General features: G+C 40.9%; 1 long non-coding RNA gene across 1 annotated transcript; it reads right to left on the bottom strand.

The window, feature by feature from the left end:
• Positions 1-811: 811 nt before the first annotated feature.
• On the bottom strand, positions 812-5094 carry LOC137180280 (uncharacterized). Its single transcript, XR_010927942.1, has 2 exons — positions 4594-5094; positions 812-960 (listed from the first exon to the last, which is right to left on the bottom strand). It is a non-coding gene; the product is annotated as an uncharacterized lncRNA (long non-coding RNA).
• Positions 5095-12949: the final 7855 nt, after the last annotated feature.

Raw genomic sequence — 12949 nt, 5'->3', positions numbered from 1 at the left:
AGAAGTGCTGCAGTCTCTGGTTCAGCACTTCTTCAGGAGAGTGAATCCAGTCTCAGACCAGCTGAGGCCGCGTAGTGGACACACACACACAGCAGGGGTGTGTGTTCCAGTCTTGGTGTATTTAGTGAAAGGCTGCAGAGTTTGAATACTGGACTTCTAACTAACCAAAAAAGTCCTCGGAAAAGTCTTTAAAAAGTTTAACTACACAATACAACATGAGATTAAAAACATAATAGGCCTATATATTCACAGCAAACAGCGTGCGATGCGGTTTATGCATCTTTGCAGTATTTTGCTTCTTAGTTGAGTCTCTTTCTGGAGCCATAAAAAAGTACAACGGCCAAAATACCATCCGAGAGGAACATAGAAGAAGCAGCAACGGTCAGCAAGGCAAAAAGCAGGAGAAGAGCACCAGTCGCCTGATAAAGAGTTGTAAAAGTTTTATTGTCTAGGAGGTGGACCAACCACATTGATTACTGATTAATTCCTTTGTGTGGAGAGAAAAAGAGAAAATAATTCTATTCCCATAGAATATTTGAAGAATACTGAGGACTTAGAAATTGTAATATTGATTAACCAAATAAAATACAGAATAAAATCAATAAATCTTAATTCCCTAATCTGTAATTAAATGTATTAAGAAATCATTATCCTAGGAATAGAACCGCAACTAAATAATACATTTACACTGGTTAATATTAAATAAATTAAATGCCATAATATAGAAAGTTGTTACTGAAACGGTCACTGATTTTGACCTTCCTATACCTCCAGGATAAATCGTTCTGAACACAACACAGATTAACATTGGTTATACAAGTCAAGATATGTATTTTTACACACTTTAGCAGGCATTTTCTAACTATTTTAGACACTCAGAGAGTAATGTGCACATTGTCTGCCCAAAATGTATGATTCAAGAGCAGGAAGATAGTTCATCCAGGTTGGTGCAGTGTGGATCTGAAAAGAAAAACAAAGTTAATTTTCATAACTGTCCATTTTCCTCCTGGGGCAGGAGGAGGAAGGCACAGGTTTTTGTTCATGTCTCCTTGACATCATTATGCCTTCAGGTCAGAGGTCATTGGGTGCATATGTATGTTCCTGCACCTACACATACAGACTGTTAAGCTAAAAAGGAATCATAAAGTTTTTGAAAGAATCGGTCCAGGTGTCATCGGATAATTCGTAATTCATTTGTAATTCAAAAACCAAAAAACATTAAATCTGTTATTTGTTTCAAAACAAAAAAACGTTTTTGGTGTCAGAATCAAATAACAAAAAAACAATCAAACCCGGCCCGTTTTTGGTTTTTGCCGATTCGTTTTATCGTTATTCCTTTTTGGATTGAATATCCAGCAGGTCTGCGGACATTCAGCCAATTCGTTTTTGCGTTTGAAACCAAAAATGGAAGTCACATGGGTTTTTTCCTTTTTTCATTTTAAACCAAAAACGAAAAAACGACATCACGTCAGTCACATCAGTTTTGAACGGTAGCGGAAGCGGCTACATTAGCCTACCCATGATCCTCAATGACCGTTGCTATGGTGAAGACGCCAGCGACAGCCGTGCGTGTGTGAAAACCATGGTGTAAATGGGATGAAGACGGGGTTATAAAACTGAACTTTACATTTCACATCACTCATTTAAGCTCTACACTTTCACTTTCATAATTTTCATCAAACTGGACTTTAGATTGTGCATTTTATTCAACCTCCACTGTTACATAATGTAATTATTTATTAATTATTTATGTTTAATTTATTCTCTCATCACCTTTCCTACATTTCATACACTTTGTTTCTTTGTCCATAGCACACATTATTTTATTTACAGTTCAATGTACAGTAAAGTACGTTGATCCCGATCGTAACCAATAATCTGCAGTACTACATAATGTTATACTGACTGTATGTTAAGGCTGTCTGCCACAACAATAGCACAGTGGTTGTGATGAAAAGTTGTGACATAAACTTCTGTATGAAAGTTAAAACTTCTGCTTTCATAAAGGGACCAAATATATATTACTGGAGGTCCAGGTTTGACCCACAGGCCCCTATTTGCCTACCACTGATCTATAGTAAAATACTTAGTTTTCAGTCTGGTGAAGATAAGAAATCCGTGTTCTTCGTGGACTATTCCCCGTGAAGTGTTGGGGATCTAGTTCGCCTTCTTGTGGATTTAACGCTGGTGAAGTTTCGGGGTGGGGTCTCGTAGTCAGATTTCCTCAATACTGGAATTCCAGGTCTGGGTCGCTCTGACGCTTCAGACTGAGTTTCTCACGACTATCTGGACAAATGTCCCTGTAGATTTGTTAGAACCTGAGCTCAAACCCACAGCAGTCCCACAAACCAACTGAGATAAAAATATATATATATATCATTCTTAAAATGCACTTGTTTCTCTTCATACTACAATATAGTATCTAAAGCATTTGGTTTGATTTAATGACCTCCACCTCAGTGATAGGTCACACCAGAGTTAAAGCTATTTGCATGTCCTTGCAAAACAGGTGGTGGTGGAAGCTTGGTGATATAGTGACTTACTTGTGTTATGAGATGCAAACTACAGTAGAGGGTAAATCAACACAGGTAATTAAATCCAACATATTAGTACCATCCATTGATTGCTCATGACTGACTACAAACCATTTAACAAAGCAGTTTGTTCTCCATCAGAACAGGTTTTTATAAATTGAATTGCAATTTCAGTGTGACAAGGTCAATAAGTATCTTTCTCCCTTTTGAACTCTACAGTTCTCTGTTCCCTGAAAGGTCAATACTGTCAAAATGGTTTGCAATTGATCAATGATGTGAAAACGAGTTCTGAAATTCACTAAAATGTAACTTTATATAATGTAAATTACCCTCAGTATTTACAGCTCTGTACAGTCATTACTCTATACTTCTGTAATGCATTTCCAAATCTAAAATCCTGTTATTTCAATCCATTTATAGACTGTGCCAGATACCCCCTGCAGATTAATTATAATGTTTATTATTTAATTAATTAATTATATTGTTGTATTGTATGTATTTTATTATGAACAGTTGTATAACACTAATAAAGATTTATAAAAAAAAAAAAAGGAAAAAAAGAAAAAAAACATCAATCATACAACATTCTATTGATGATGTCACAAAGGACAGGATGTGACATCATCACTGTCAGATAAAAGGATCATAGAACATGACAGCACACAAACATTCATATGGAACATTAACTTGTGGCTTCATGTCAGCTTCTCAGAAACACATTTGTGTCAGGATCGACCACACACACACAGAATTAAACTAACCAAACGCGAAGAGGGACGAGAGAAGATCACTACTCTGTGAGACACGTACAGCAAGTTAGAGAACCAAAGTTCAGGATAGAGATGGCAACCGAGTGCAACATGCATGAAACAATTAGCGAGCTCTCCAAACTGCTCCAAACTGAAAAAGACTTGCGAGCCATGGAGCAGCTGAGGGCCACTGAGAGGGAGAAGGTGCTTCGTGCAGAGATGGAGAAGATGAGAGAGACAATAACCAACCAGGAGACCATTAAGTACAAGGCCCTGGAGAGGGAAAGGGACATTTTGCTTACAGAGGTAGAGCACCTTAAAAGGAGAGATTCAGCCTTCATTCATATCAAGGATAAGTACAATGCTGAGAAGGCAGAAAAAGAGTCCATCAGAGAGCAAATGGATGATCTGCAAAAACAAATTGAACACCTTAAATTGCAGCTTCATGAGGAAAAGGATCTGCATGTTGAGAGGCAGCAGAGGGACTCTGAGAGGGAAAAGGCCCTCCGCAAACAAATCTGTGAACTCAAAGAGCAGATCCGCACAAAGCACAATGGGTGTGCAGATTCATTTGTGCCAAAACTCAAAGCCTTAGAGAGGGAGAATGCAGCCTTGATAAGTCAGGTAGAACATCTTAAAATGAGCTGCAAAGATATGAATTTGACTTTAAAAGATTTGTCTGAAAAGGAGAAAGAGAAAGTTGTTGTGACGCAGCATGAGGACGGCGCTCAGGAGCCTGATTCATTGGTAGAAAAAGAACATTATGTCTGCAGCCAGGAGGAGCTCTCTGAGGGGGACAACGTTCCCAACAAAGATACATGTGACATGGAAGATAAGCTCCAGTCCGAGGGTTCAGAGTGTGTGGGTACGCTTGAGTCAAAACTCAAGGCTTTGGAGAGTCATAACAAGGTCTTGAGCAATGAGGTAGAGCAGCATAAAATGAGTTTTGAACATATGACTGAAAAGTACATGGCAGAGAAGACTGAAAAAGAGGCCCTCCAAATTAATATTCAGGAGCTTAACATCAAGCTCCAAAGTGAAATGGATTTTTGTAAACAGCAGCAGAGAGCCTCTGAGAGGGAGAAAGTCCTCTGCCAAGAAATAGATAACCTGCGAGAGAGGCTCCAAAAAGAGCATGAGGACGACAGTAAACTCCAAGCCTGGGAGAAGGAGAGAAAGGCTTACATTCAAGAGATAGCAGACTTAAAATTATGTTACAAAGGAAAAACCTTGAGATTCAATGAAATGCTTGAGAAGTTAAAGGCAGAAAAAGACCATAAACAGGCCATTAAGCAGCAGGATTTATGTACCCAGGAGAAGCTGAAGGCCTCTGAGAGGGAGAACGTGTTTTCCCTGAAACTGGAGGAGTTGAAGGAAAAAATCTCCTGCTATGAGAAAGCGGCTCACCCAGAGCTCACAGCCACATCCGAGTTAAGGGAAGAGAACGGTGACAGCCTCCAGGGTGAAGGTTCTGGGGACGAGAAAAAGACCAAAAAGCGTAAAGGATGGAAGAAATTTGTTTATTATGCCAAGCCGTGGCATTGGGGTAAAAAATAGAGCATAAGACTTTTTTACTTAGGGAATAATTTGACATTTTGGGACTTAGACTTATTTGCTTTCGGCCAGAAAAGTTAGATGAGCAGATTGATAACACCCTTATAATTAATGGACAACTGGCTTAACTCATTAATTTACACATACATTATTTGCTTAATCTGAACTGTATGTGCCGTGTAGTGACCACTTTGCCTATCAAAAAAAAGGGTTAGGGTTAGGGATGAGCAGAGGGAGGGATTAGGTAGGAGGATGAAGGGATGAGGGGATGAAGGGATGAGGGTAGGGATGAGTTGAGGGAGGGATTAGGTAGGAGGATGAAGGGATTAGGGGATGAAGGGATGAGGGTAGGGATGAGCAGAGGGAGGGATTAGGTAGGAGGATGAAGGGATTAGGAGATGAAGGGATGAGGGTAGGGATGAGCAGAGGGAGGGATTAGGTAGGGGGATGAGGGGATGAAGGTAGGGATGAACAGAGGGAGGGATTAGGTAGGAGGATGAAGGGATGAGGGTAGGGATGAACGGAGGGAGGGATGAGGTAGGAGGATGAAGGGATGAAGGGAAGGGAAAGGGAGGGTGGGTCGAGAAATCTGAGACAAACAAGGTAGGATGGGTAACAAGACGGACAGCAGACAATAACTGAAGAGCTAATTTTTCACCCTGCACTATTTCCACTGAATGGGTCCTCTACTCATACACAGCAAGCTAGCCAACATTACAGCCAATATTTACATACAAGACACAAGCGCTCACTTCTCAATCTCACACCAAAATGTGAGTTAACATCTTAATTAACACATTAGTTGAACAGATTGACTGGATGAGTGTTTTTAGTTCAGATATTTTAGGATGATGTAGGCCGCCACTAACACTGCTTACCTTATGAAGTAGTGAAAGTAAACACTAAAAAAACATGGCATCCCACACAGAATAAATTTTAGAACTACAGTGTCCTGTAAGGGACAAACAGTGATAATTGCTAAATTCTCAGGGGAATAGACAGGGCAACAGTGACACCCAGTGGCTTATTTAGGCTACTGCCTTATTATATTCTGCCTAATTGACAGCAGCCCTTCTCTCACAAGTGGCGGGAGGTTTACCAAACAAAATATTAACAAAAATGGCTCTTACACACTGGACTGTTTCTTAGCTGAGAGTAGTTGCCTGCACAGAATGAATTTTAGAACTACGGTGTCCTGTGGCTTATTCAGGCTACTGCCTTACATCTACCCCTTCTTTAATTCGGCATCCCAGCCATCAGACCAAACAAAATAAAACAAAGACCACCCATTAAACACAGATAATTAGAACAGTTAAAATAAACATGTGATGAATGAATGAATGAGTCAGTGTGGATTATATGGGGATTATATTAACTTCACAGTTTATAACGCCCTTGTTTAATCTCCTTTATATTGCTGATAATAGTGACAGCCTTCAGTCTCTGCGTTGTGTTGTGATGATGATGATGATGATGGTGTTGGACTAACGGCTGACAGTAATGTTAGTTGACTCCAACGAAGACACACAGATGCTCCGATGTCGATTCAATGATGACTGTTTATTGCTTTACAAACACTTCGGGATCTGGGGGATACAAGCCCGGTCTCAGTAAAACTATTTCATATAAATAAAATCATAATCAAAGGAAACTTACTATACTAATGAATGATTTCTGTGGTGAAGCTTAATAACCGTTAAATAACAAATTACAAGGCCAACGGTCTAACCTTGACCAGGATCAAAGACTTACTGTATCACAAATTATATAAAAGACACTATTGATGGAGATGATTCAGTTCAAACAGATAATCACTCTGATTGTCAATATAGTTATAATTAGTAATAAAGTCTCTCTCAGATCAGCTATACATTAATATTTACAGGTTTCAATTAAACAGTCACACACTCACCTGAGGGATACAAGCCCGGTCTGACTTGTTCCCCCGGTGATGCTTTATAGCTGCATCGTTACCTTGGATACTGTGTAGCCTAATATTAAATATGAAATATAAGATAAGATAAGAAGATATAAGATAACAGCATAAAAATATGAAAATAACACAATATGTACACCTTACAACTATTAAATAAGGGTAAAATTACTGACAAAATTATATTCTATATTACAAGATTTTGCTATTAGACATAGTGACCATTTAAAGCTCAAATGATGTATTTAATGTAACATGCTAGAGGCAGATGTTACATCAGTCAGTCAGTACTCTTTCCCCAGCACTTTCAAGTTAATGTCCAGGATACCACAGTAGGGCACACTCTGACCTGCCTCTATGGGTATTTTAGAGGACTGTAGCTTTTGTTTCTGAAGGACATGGTGGTTGTGCCAGTATCAGTGAGTAATACTGGTTACCTGAGAGCCAGAATCAATGAGAGCTCTGCACTTTATTCCGTTGACTTCCACCTCCCCCTCATTCCTGGGACCCACTAAAGGGGTGTCCCCTCCTCTGTCACCAGTTGTGTTCACCTGCAGTGGGTCTTGCTGCTTGCCTATGGTTGCCCCAGTTACCATGAGCTCTGGACGTTTAAAGGCTGAGCTGAGTGATGTGTGGGGTCTGGGGTTGGTGAGCCCAGGCCAGATTGGGATCTGGGAACATTGCTCTGCAGACCTGGGCTATACGTCCTTACTTCCCACACTGGTAGCATGTAACACTTGAGCTCTGGTTTGTAGTTCCAGGAGATGGCAGGACTCTTGGTGGGGGAACAGGGGGTGGAGCAGCAATTTTCGATTCAGGTGAGACAACTTGGCCGTCATTTCCTCTTAGCTAAGAGCCAATTTCTTAACCATCTCTGTCAACTTTGACCACTCTGAGGTATGTTTTGTCCTTTCTGTCTTCACATTTGTATCACACTCTGATGTGACTTGCACCCTGGCATATGTTTTCTTTGGCTTGTGTTGTGACTGGAACTTCTTAGTTTCTTTTGCTAGATTTCTGAGCTCCGTTTGCAGCTCTCGGAAGCTCAAAAGCCTGGACTTCATTGGTGAAATCTTTGCATACACCTACTCGTCATTAAGCCCTCTTAGGATCTGCTGGATGAGTTCCCAGACCTCTGGCTACTGTCACTGTTCTCTGCCCTCAGTTCCTCAAATGCCCTCTCATGGGTTTGGTCATGGGGAGGTAGATTCAGAAGCAGCTTCCTGGCCTCACCACCAAGGTGTCGCACAACAGTGGAAAAGTGAAGGTGCGTTGGGAGCTCTATTGCCTCCAAAAGATACTGCATGTCCTCTACAGGTATCTTGCTATCAGAATTACCAGTGAAGACTTGGACATTCTACATCTGATGAGTCTGCATGAAACCACCATCGGCAGCCAATGGAAGGACTGGGTTGGCTATGGCTCTGACAGGAGTCTTTATTGGTGACTCGGACAGGTGTGGGGTGGAGGATGGAGGTAGAAGTGTAGGTTGTGGGAGTGCATTGGGGTACATGCTGACTTGAGGGTTGGAAACAGGTGTCGGTAGATGTAGTGGGGCAGGGGCATGTGCGGGCACTGTGTGATAAAAGCTGCATAGGTCACATTCAGAGGGGTGGGCGCAGTTGTGTTGGGGCCCCATGCACCGGTAACAGATGGGACCTTGGGGGCTACTTCACCACGGGCCAGGTCCTGAGAGTAGTGGGCAGCAGCTTACAACGTGTGCAACTGGGGGGTTGGTCCATACTCTGAAGCTTGGAGGGTCTGCCCAGCAGAAGGGGGTTATTCGTAATGTTCATTGTCTGTAGTGTTTGGAAACTTGGCATGGGAACCTGGGGCACAGGAGAGATACATGAATAACTGGTGTAGACCTAGGGGCTAGGCTTGACAGCCGGAGTTTGATAATGGGAGGTGGCTGGATGGTTCATGGTGGGCTACACTACAGTTTGCATTTCTGGGATGCTTTGAAATGACAGGGTTGCTGTGGGCCCGTGCACGCTGGCGTGGGGTGGGAGGGCAGAGGCCATTGTTGTCTGCACAGCCAGCTGTGGCACTAGAAAGGTTGCACTTGGCAGGCTGTTATCTGATCTGTTTGTTCAGTGGCTTGGTCTCATAGTTGGGCTGCTATCAAAACAGAGCAAGGATGCCTGCACTCCAGAGCCTGGTAATGTACATGCATGAGCTGGAATGATATGGTGATCAGTATAAAGTGACAGCATTGAGGATTGTGGGGTAAGCTGTGAGCTTAGTCTTGTGTCTGTGGGCTGACAGCAGGTTTGGTGGTCTTGAGTGTGGTGCTGCAGTTGAGGGTCATGAACATAGTGAACTGGTTGGTAAGCTTCAGCCTCACTGGTTGCTGCTGGTTCACTGTGTGGATGTCAGCCATGGCCCCCTCACTCAAAAGGTGGATTTGTGTCCTTTTTAGAGAGTCATAGTTGTGGATTGCTGCAGGCCTGGGGGAGGGTTGGATGCCTGGTGCCACCGCAGAGGGACCCTCCCGCCTTAATGGAGAATATGCATAGTCACTCAACATTTTGATTTGACTTTTAAATTTATGGTAACTGATGGTAAAGACTAAAGCAGCAAAATAGATGATTGTGTGTCTTGATATTATATATTTGGTTGTGAGCATGTAGAACTGTTATTTCTAGTATCTATTGTAATGAAATGTGTAAAACAACTATCAACTCAAAACTAAAATTTACATTAAACATTAATTAAATCCAGACTGTCAGTACACAGCTCTATGTCTAACTGAGAATAGGAATGAAATAAATGAGCAAGACTAGCTTAATATTGGTCTCAGAGTTTTCACATAGAAGGGTCTCACACAGATTATACTCATTTACCATTCGAGTAGCAGTTCGGTTTATAGGATACCATGAAAAGTCCTCAAATGAAAACACAAGTTTCACAACAGTCTTCAAAGGATATGTTGGAGAAGGTGAGTATCCTGCCAACACAGCTTTGCAGCTGATAATAGCTCAGTCCAACACACCGTCCACTCACAGATCAGATACAGGTCAATATAGCAGTATAGTTGGGGATGCTGCCGTCAGTCTCTCTTATCTCTTCGGTCTCAGAGTACCACAATCCGTGTCACAGCACCAAAGATGTAACCCAAGCGTGCTGTAGCCTCTCTATACACCCTGGGACTCTGTGTTGTGTATCTTAGTGTGTGATGGGATGATGAGTGGAGAGAAGGAAGCACGCGACACAGGAGTTCTGGATTGTGGTTGAGACCTGGCAGCACTTTATTAACTCACAACGACAGCTTTCATCTCTGTTGCTGGTTCACAACGCTGGCTGCTGGTTCCGTAACATTACGGAGTAGTGAAAGTTAACTTTTTTTAGAAAATATGTCCTAATGCCAAAATAAACAGTGCAAAAGGAATAATCTAACTCTGAAAATAACAAATTACTGCATATTTAAATTAAATAAAGCACTCTTAACATATGATTTAGTGTGAAAATAAATTAAATGACATAAGACAATTAGCAGACATTAACTGAAAAACTAATTTTTCACCCTGCACTATTTCCACTAAATGGGTCCTCTACTCATACACAGCAAGCTAACCAACATTACAGCCAATATTTACATACAAAACACAAGCGCTCACTTCTCAAACTCACGCCAAAGTGTAAGTTAACATATTAATTAACACATTAGTTGAACAGTTCAGATATTTTAGGACGCTGTAGGCCGCCATTAACACTGTTTACCTTCCGAAGTAGTGAAAGTAAACTTTAAGAAAACATGGCATCCCAAACGAAATGAATTTTAGAACTACAGTGTCCTGTAAGGGACAAACAGTGATAATTGCTAAATTCTCAGGGGAATAGACAGCGCAACAGTGACACCCAGTGGCTCATTTAGGCTACTGCCTTATTATACTCTGCCTATTTGACAGCGGCCCTTCTCTCACAAGTGGCTGGATGTTTATCAAACAAAACATGAACAAAAATGGCTCTTACATGCTGGAATGATCTAAGAGTAGTTGCCAGAGGAGACCTAAGTGACTGCTCCCAGCCAAGAAATAGTCCAGCAGCAAATAAGTGTATTTCCCATCATGTCGAACGAAAGGCACAGGTTAGCACTGTGGACTCACAGCAAGAAGATTGCAGTTTCTTTCTGAGTGGACACTAAGGGGCGAATTCATAAAAGGATTGCGCAGCTTTTGCGGCCACTAAACAAAAGAAATAATAAACTAAATAATCTTTATGGGCATGTTTGTGTCATCATATCAGTAGTGCAATATCTTTGTGAATCGAACCTTGAGGCGGGGTAGATAGCGCCTGCAAAGATGCACAATTCACAGTGCTATCAGCTGCCTCAATCCACTCTTTGTGAATTCGCCCCTAAATGTTCTCCCCGTACTTGCGTGGTTTTCTCTGGGGTTCTCCAGTTTCCTCCCACAAAATTTTCAACAAAAATATTTGCGCTTTAGTTTCTGTTGTTAAGGCTTTTCTTATCATTTACTGTCAGATACTATCAGGTACTGTCAAGTGCTGCTGGTGGTCAGGGTCAGTACCAGTGTATTTTAACCACTGGGTGGAGACAAACAATCTATGGTACAGTCTTCAGATAACTCTAATGTATTTTCTACTGTTTACCAGGGAGGATATCCACATTCTTTTCATAGGCCCTAAAGGACCAGTCGGTAAGATTTAGAGGGATCCAAATATTGGTAGAAATGGTATATAATATTCATAAGTACTTTGTAATTAGTGTATAATCACCTGAAAATAAGACCCGTTGTGTTTTTGTCACCTTAGAATGAGCCCTTTATATCTACATAGGGAGCGGATCCTCTTCCACGGAGGCCGCCATGTTGCACTGCCATGTTTCTACAGACAAACCGAACATTGGCTCCAAATAGGGACCTTCGTGTTTTTCCCCAGTTTTGCAGCCACCATTAGGGGGTATTCAGTTGTTGCAATCTGCAACCTCACCACTAGATGCCACTAAATCCTAAATACTCCACTACATTTATTTGACAGCTTTAGTTACTTTTCAGATGAAGATTTGACACAATCGATAATACAACAAGCTTTTAAAATACAACACATTGTTAAAGATGAAACCAGTGGTTTCCAACCTTTTTGGCTTTTGACGTCTTACAAAAAGCAGTGTGTAGTCGGGGTCACATTTCACATGTCTATGAGTTGTTAACAGCTCCACCAAATAGTGATTTTTCCCTCTAAACTCTTCACATGCTTTCATTTCAATAAATGTTCAAATGATCCAATATTTCAGCAAAAATCAAAGATTTCTTCTTTCCTCTCCCATTAATCATCTCACCACCCCTCAGATTTATCTGCTGACCCTTTGGAGGGGCCCCGACCCCTAGGTTGGGAACCACTGGACTAAAGTGGTAACTTATATAAAGTAGTTGAAACTAGCTCCACCTCCAGCAGCTACAACAGTAACATGCTGCTCTAACACTGATGCTTCACTATTAATAATCTAATGATGTCATATATAATAATATATCAGTCAGAGGGACCAAACCACTACTTTTACTGCAATACTTTAACGACATCAAGCTCATGATACTTATGTACTTTTACTGCAATACTTTAACTACATCAAGCTCATAATACTTATGCACTTTACTTAAGTAGGATTTTTCATGCAGTAATTTTAATTGTAATGGAATATTTTTACATCGCTGTATCGGTACTTTTACTTAAGTAAAGGATCTGAGTACGTGGAAATGCTTTGAAGACTTAATTTTCCTTTTTCAAACAATTGTTTATGTCCCCAACGGGACTTTCTCTTCATCCAACTGTCTAAGACATTATGGTCACAGAGTCAGACGACTGGGCAACAATGAAAAACATCTGAATCAAGTTATGTCTGAGTGGTAATCAGTCCCTCCAGGAAATTGTGATTTTGTGTTCGCAACAATTAATGCAAAGTCAAGAAAGCTTGCCATTTTGCTAAATTATTGCAACTTTTCCACATGAAATGGCCAAATCAACAGACTGCTTGATTTAGACCAATTGTGTCGTGGTAACTTATGTCATCACAGTGTGATGAATGCACAATGAAGGCAACTCAAATACAGTATTTTCTTTTATATAACTCTGAGCCCATGGTTCTCATGTTCGGAGAATAAATTTAATAATAAGCACTGAAATATAGTTGTTTCTGTGATATACACCATGCCTTTATG

This window comes from Thunnus thynnus, chromosome 3 (genome assembly GCF_963924715.1).
Source record: "Thunnus thynnus chromosome 3, fThuThy2.1, whole genome shotgun sequence".
Taxonomy (NCBI): domain Eukaryota; kingdom Metazoa; phylum Chordata; class Actinopteri; order Scombriformes; family Scombridae; genus Thunnus; species Thunnus thynnus.
This window is presented reverse-complemented; position numbering and strand designations above follow the sequence as displayed.